Raw genomic sequence first — 6,694 nt, 5'->3', positions numbered from 1 at the left:
GCCCACATAGCAACAAAACCTGCGTAAGATCTCTCCGACGACCATCCTAGTCGTAAAAACAAGTCTATAGCGAATCATGAGACGAAGGCGGATGCCTTCGAGAACGGACAAAACACGTTGACTTTAAAGGCACAGCAAGCCCATTAGTATCACGCAAAGGTGAAGAGGGCTTAAAAAAAAAAAAAAAAAAAAAAAAAAAAACTGGTCGTGCATGCACAAAACAAAACAAGCAAATATACAAATACGCCATGACAAATAAACAAGCACTTAAAACCAATGGAAAATATGCGCAGACCATCGGGAGATCGTGACAGAACGCGAGAACCCGATAAGGAAAAAAATCGCGAATACTCGGGACAACAGGTCCTAAAAACTTCATAAACCTAGGCCCACTTCTGGGACCCTCCTTGCCTAAAAGGCACTGGTGGAGGCAGAAACGGGTTTTCCGATCTGGAGAGGAGGGGCAAGTCGCCAGACACATGAAAGAGAAAGAAATTTGACTAAAAGTGAGAAATCGAATTGAGAATGGCTATCTGGCATCTGTGAGCTGACCAACAATATAAGCATTGGTCTGTGTTGACAAAGGTACAGATAGCCTGACGTCCTCTTCGCCAGCCTAAGAACTTCTTGCTTACGAGGTGAGGTCTTGTTATTTACCAGCAGAAGGAGAGTTTATATGTTTATCAGTAGAAGGAGATTTTGTATATTTATCTTGTCGCCAATTTTACAAATTACATTTTTCGTACTTGCAACTGCTAAGCCACACATAGCTCATCAATACTGAATTACATATCTTTGAGTCCAGATTATTTCCGAGGTACGGTGAGCTCGATATTAAAGGGTTATTCATGTTTTAGTAATTAGAAATATATGTATGAATGTGTATACATACATACATATATATACATATATAGGACTACATACATACATATATATATATATATATATATATATATATATATATATATATATATATATATATATATATATATATATATATATATATATATATATATACTGTACATGTATATGTATGTACAGAAACTACTGGTAACTTTTACCACATACGTATGTAACTGTAATAGCCACAATGCCCTCTTAACTTCTCCGATTCTTTATTAAAATTACACACACACACACACACACACACACACATATATATATATATATATATATATATATATATATATATATATATATATATATATATATATATATATTAAAGAAAAGTGGTCGTATATATAAAAACAATGGGAAGGACAGAAGAGCGTTAAATTTCGGGAATTCTCTAAAAAAAATTATATACACAACTTTATTGCTTTTCCATTTGAGATTGTCCACACTACGCCAAACTTTCATCCGCGAATAAGCAGTGTTCATCTGCAGTTAAAACAGGATCCCAAAAGTTATGGTCAACCGCGTATGTTCTGCACGACTCGTGACAGATAGATCCATGTCGTCAGTCTTCTCATTCAGAGCAGATAGTCGCTGGTACCACTTTGATGATTAAAAATGACATAATTTTGACATTCGCGTGTTGTCGATCATTTGTGCCCGATTTTTTCTTAAAGTAAACCCTTTTCCCGTAACACTCTTATTAGGATTTACCGAAAGCATCGAAAGGTATGATGTATAAGGCAATATCCTTACGTGGGACTTAGGATAAAAGGTCTCGAACCGATTCAGTGCTACCTGGGGAACTCTAGCCTTACCTGCCTGTTAATTACAGGTGTCAGCATTGGTCAGTGCATACTGAGGAACACCATCGCATTATATTCATTACGAGTTTTCTGTATTTTCTCACATTCATAACCTAATATAATACTAATTCTTGTATCGGAATAGAAGAATAGAATATAGAATTTAGGCCAAAGCGTTGGGACCTATGATGTCATTCGACGCTGAAAGGAAAACTGATAGTCGACAGGTCTGAAAGGTGTAACAGGAGGAAAACCTCAAAGCAGTTGCACTGTGAATCAACAGTTAGGAGAAAGTGGCAAGTTAGACAGACGGAAAAGAAAATGAACCAAGAGGTACAGTAAAGGGAATGAAAGGGTTGCAGCTGTGGGCCGAAGGGACGCTGCACAGAGCCTCAGTAATGCCTACAGTGCACCGCCTGAGGTGCACTGACGGCGCCAACCTCCTACGGGAAATTCTTGTATCGTAGCTATTAAATTTGACTGAAGGAATATTTGTCATCTTCTCTTCCAGGTAGCCTGAGAAGCTCGCCCGGGCTCCGGCAACACCATGAATATCCGAGCGGTAAGAACGAGTGTTAAAAGTCTTTTTTATTTATTTATTTTTTTTTTAAGAATAAGTAAGATTACAAATGAACAGTAGTATGAAGTAATGTAGGAAAGAATTTAGAGCGTAGTATGTACGTCCTTAAAAATATATTAAGATTTTACAAGAAGAATATCAATTCTTTAAAATTCTACTAGAAGAGCATAAGCAACTGTATTGCTTCTATATCAGGGATTATAAAAATACATGGAAATTCTACAAGAATAATCAACTCCACTGCTTCTCCGTCAGGGAGTATAAAATTACATTAAAAATCTGCCGGAATAATATAAAAAAAAAAAACTTCACTGTTTTTCCACCATCAGTTATCCTTATTAAACCACGCCTCCTCCCCCTCCTTCAGATATTTGTGCTCCTGCTGGTGGTTCTGCTTGGGGTGGCGTCCGTCGACGGGCAGTTCATCAACCTCGCACGCCGCAAGAGGCCCGGGAGAGAGCGCTTCGGTGCCACGAATTATGGCACCCACAGATTCGGCAAGAAGGGATATACCAGACTTGATCGTGAGTCTTCGTTGCTTCATTTTTCTCTTTCTCATCATTTTACTGATTGTGTGATTTAGCATGATAGGGAATAGGAACTTCGTTGTTTCATTTTTCTCTTTTAATCTTATCATTTTACTGAATGTGTGATTTAGTATGATAGAGGACAGGAACTTCATTCCTTCATTTTCCTCTTTTAATCTTATAATTTTACCCATTGTGTGATTTAGTATGATAGGGACTAGGAACTTCGTTGCTTCAATTTCCTCTTTTAATCTTATAATTTTACTGATTGTGAGATTTAGTATGATAGGGAATAGGAAATTCATTGCTTCATTTTTCTCTTTTAATCTTATCATTTTACTGATTGTGTGATTTAGTATGATATCGAATAGGAACTTTATTGCTTTATTTTCCTCTTTTAATCTTATCATTTTACTGTTTGCGTGATTCAGTATGATAGGTAATAGGAACTTCATTGCTTCACTTTCCACTTTTAAACTTATCATTTTACTGATTGTGTGATTTAGTATGATAAGGAATAGGAACTTCGTTGCTTCATTTTTCTCTTTTAAATCTTATCATTTTACTGATTGTGTGATTTAATATGATAGAGAATAGGAATTAGATCACGTTCGATCAATAAAGACGTGGAAATTGACGTAAACTTCACTGACCGTTTTCGTCTGACTACAAACCCCATCTTGTAAATCAATCGTTTTCTTTTGGTATTCTTGCAAATGCGAATCCACAGAGAATAAATTCAGGAATTCATGAATATATTCTTTTCGCAAGACGGTCCGAGCAGACAGAAAATGAAGAGACAATAGACAAATGCATTTACATTCAGATACGAGTATACAGTTTGACTGATCTCAAAATTTATTTATATCCACGACGTCTCTCAAAACAAGAAAATTCTCGTTGACGTTAACCTTGGATGAATGAGTAATTACAAGAAATAATATTCAATGAAACTTGTACACGGCGTTCTGATGCTGAAGACAAATTCCGTCTCTCAATATTTCAGTAAAGTTAAAAATCACTTGTCTGACAGAAATTCAACCTTACATTTCTAACAGTAATCACTCGTTCCATCCCATTCCAGGTAAATAGTTGTCCCACACTGAGCCTGCAAAATGTGGCTATTGATAAAGACTTCTCTACAAGGAATTCTCAGTTTCTCCCTCGGGCCATTCCCTGCGTCTTCGAGTATTAAGTGCTGAGATATCTGCGCATCGTCGCGTCTCTTTTGTTTCTAAGTTATTGCCTGTTTGCTCTGTGTCGTGTTTCTTTTTAAGTTTTGAATGTTGTTTGTCTAGAGCTTTTTTATATGTTAACTATTTCGTGCAAATATATTTACACAAAATGAAAAGGTCCAGAGGTCTTTCTTCATACCAATGCCACTTTCTCAAAGGTCCAGAGGTCATAATTCATACCAATGCCACGTTCTCAAAGGTCCAGAGGTCTTTCTTCATACCAATGACACTTTCTCAAAGGTCCAGAGGTCTTTCTTCATACTAATGACACTTTCTCAAATGTCCAGAGGTCTTTCTTCATACTAATGCCACTTTCTCAAAGGTCCAGAGGTCTTTCTTCATACCAAAGCCACTTTCTCAAAGATCCAGAGGTCTTTCTTCATACTAATGTCACTTCCTCAGAAGTAATGAGAAAGAGACAGGTTCAATATAATATCTGCTTTGAACAGAGGAATTATAGCTGCCCAATGAACGCAAGTTGAAAAGGTCTGCCACTTTCTCATATCTGGTTATTCAAACCTGATAATGATTTATACAGCATAATCAGGGCTGCTACTCCTGCCCTTGGCGTTATTATTATTATTATTATTTGCTCAACAAGAAAGCCTTTTATTTCCAATCACACTTTGTCCTTCTCAGTCATAACTTTTCTAATATTTCAATTTGGTCTTCACTAAGTGCCATAACGTTCAGCTTTTTACTCTTCCCACTCATCAACCATCACTCATTCCTTTTTTTTTTGTGCTACATCCACGCGCATAAAAAAGTCACAAAACTTGATATTTTGTTTCTTCTCTCACGCGGGAAAGGAATTTTTAACATGTAATCCTTCTAATTTCACAATTTTTACACTACACAAAGCGGAGGGATGCTGCTGTGCATGTATATGCATATATAAGGTAAAAATATACATATACTTGAAGCAGCTAAAACAAAATGCTAGAATATTTTATACTGTAAGAGGAATAATTTGCTGACCGTTTACATGATTTTTAGACACCACCGCATCTTACATTGTCTTAAAAGTAATTTAATTAAGAAAAAAAAATATCCCCACAAACAACCACAACAAATTTTATAGGTTTCTGCGTAAATGCACCTTAACGCCACAAAGTATTGTCTGATCAAAAGGAACTTCTCTCGGTCTGTTGAAAAGACAGATACCCCCATCAAAGGGCTGCCGATTCCTGAAGCAACAACTAACTAAATTTGGAAGCTGACTGTCGGGAACATTAGGCCTCGCAATTGTGGAGGGATTACTGCCGAACTTTCGAGTGCCTGCTTACAATAAATTCGCCTTCAATGGTTGGCCAGAATTCGTACGTCCACACCAGGCATCTTATTCCCCTGTACTGCACTTTACACAGAAGAAGAAGAAGAAGAAGAAGAAGAAGAAGAAGAAGAAGAAGAAGAAGAAGAAGAAGAAGAAATAAATATCCAGTAAATGACAATCTTGGAAGAAGAAGATATTTTCATCACCACTATACGAAATAAATGCACGAATAGAAAGAAAAAAAAAACTAGATGAAAAATGAAAGACGTAAGAGAACCAACAAACTTATCCTCTCAGAGAATAGGTTAAACGAAAGTGCTCAAGTCTGCTTTCAACAGACAATTCAGAGTCTTGCGCAAATATCAAACAATGCTTTTAAAAGCTCTCTATTCGATGTATAGCTATAAAAACAAGCACTCATTAATGAGGAGAAGGCGGAGACGATCGATAAAGAAACTCGTGCTAAGTTCAAGAACTACAAGTTTGTGTGTGTGTGTGTGTGTGTGTGTGTGTGTGAGAGAGAGAGAGAGAGAGAGAGAGAGAGAGAGAGAGAGAGAATGTTTCACTTCAAGAACTAAAGTCTGTAAGAGAGAGAGAGAGAGAGAGAGAGAATGTGTTCACGTCAAGAACTAAAGTCTGTAAGAGAGAGAGAGAGAGAGAGAGAGAGAGAGAGAGAGAGAGAGAGAGAGAGAGAGAGAGAGAGAGAGAGAATGTGTTCACTTCAAGAGCTACAAGTCTGTAAGAGAGAGAGAGTGAGAGAGAGAGAGTGAGAGAGAGAGAAAATGTGTTCACTTCAAGAACTACAAGTCTGAGAGAGAGAGAGAGAGAGAGAGAGAGAGAGAGAGAGAGAGAGAGAGAGAGAGAGAGTGTTCACTTCAAGAACTACAAGTCAGTGAGAGAGAGAGAGAGAGAGATATGTTCACTTCAAGAACTAAAGTCTGTAAAAGAGAGAAAGAGAGAGAGAGAGAGAGAGAGAGAGAGAGAGAGAGAGAGAGAGAGAGAGAGAATGTGTTCACTTCAAGAACTACAAGTCTGTGAGAGAGAGAGAGAGAGAATGTGTTCACTTCAAGAACTACACGTCTGTAAGAGAGAGAGAGGAAATGTGTTCACTTCAAGAAGTAAAGTATGTAAGAGAGAGACAGAGACAGAGACAGAGAGAGAGAGACGTGTTCACTTCAAGAACTACAAGAATGTGAGAGAGAGAGAGAGAGAGAGAGAGAGAGAGAGAGAGAGAGAGAGAGAGAGAGAGAGAGAGAGAGACGTGTTCACTTCAAGAACTACAAGAATGTGAGAGAGAGAGAGAGAGAGAGAGAGAGAGAGAGAGAGAGAGAGAGAGAGAGAGAGAGAGACGTGTTCACTTCAAGAACTACAAGATGTGA

The 6,694-nt window shown here is 37.6% G+C and overlaps 1 long non-coding RNA gene across 1 annotated transcript; it reads left to right on the top strand.

Annotated features, from left to right (window-relative positions):
- The first annotated feature begins 560 nt into the window (after positions 1-560).
- Positions 561-4,158, top strand: LOC136841610 (uncharacterized). The gene is made up of 4 exons (XR_010854032.1): positions 561-638; positions 2,212-2,262; positions 2,648-2,804; positions 3,892-4,158. It is a non-coding gene; the product is annotated as an uncharacterized lncRNA (long non-coding RNA).
- The last annotated feature ends 2,536 nt before the right edge of the window (positions 4,159-6,694 follow it).

The sequence above is a fragment of the Macrobrachium rosenbergii genome, chromosome 1 (genome assembly GCF_040412425.1).
Source record: "Macrobrachium rosenbergii isolate ZJJX-2024 chromosome 1, ASM4041242v1, whole genome shotgun sequence".
Taxonomy (NCBI): Eukaryota; Metazoa; Arthropoda; class Malacostraca; order Decapoda; family Palaemonidae; genus Macrobrachium; species Macrobrachium rosenbergii.
The sequence above is the reverse complement of the archived record's forward strand: the minus strand, read 5'-3'. Positions and strand labels throughout refer to the sequence as shown.